Genomic DNA, 783 nt, shown 5'->3' with positions numbered 1-783 from the left:
CTCCAGATGTTCGTGGCCTATTATGTGACTCCATCTACTGGTAAGAAACACTATGACACATAGTTAACAATAGGCATTACTGGCAGAAGCTGTTAGTGTTCTGATTGAAAATCACTGTTGTGGTTATGTAATGGGATGCACTGAAACAGTGTAACAGAAATGTCTAATTACAAGCCACTACACCCATTCCTTCACTCTCTACCAACCATTAAAAAATTAAATGTTTAAATCAGAGATTAAGAGTGTGTGTGGTTTACCATTTCTATAGACACTGCATTTGCAGAGTCTCAGGTCATTAATATACAAATTACATACAGAGAAGTTGAGGCTGTCCCTGAAAGAGTAGCACGCAAGTAGCAAATTAGGTACTCAAATAACAGCACATACATAGACTGCTTACATATGTGCATGCATACATATATACAGACATAGACAGATATAAATAAACTGACTGAGTGACTGTCTGACTAACCGATTGATTTATTGATTGATTAATTGGTCGATTGATTGTGCTGTCTTGCAACAGCAACATTGCTACCCAGACTCTGGTTCTTGATCTTTATCATGCTCGGATGGTTCACCAAAACACTGGACCAGAGAAGAAAAACATCGCATTGTTCCTGACACTAATGAACCCAAGGAGACTAGGGTGAGAGTTATGTGGGAGTAAGGGCTGGGGTGATAAACAAGGTTTGCCCTATTGTATCAAAACAACACATGTAATACAGTTTCGATAAGCCCTATAATTGACTCTACATGCTTTCATTAACAGAGAAGAGCAGA

The sequence above is a fragment of the Electrophorus electricus genome, chromosome 7 (assembly GCF_041902795.1).
Source record: "Electrophorus electricus isolate QZ-2024a chromosome 7, ASM4190279v1, whole genome shotgun sequence".
Classification (NCBI taxonomy): domain Eukaryota; kingdom Metazoa; phylum Chordata; class Actinopteri; order Gymnotiformes; family Gymnotidae; genus Electrophorus; species Electrophorus electricus.
The sequence above is the reverse complement of the archived record's forward strand: the minus strand, read 5'-3'. Positions refer to the sequence as shown.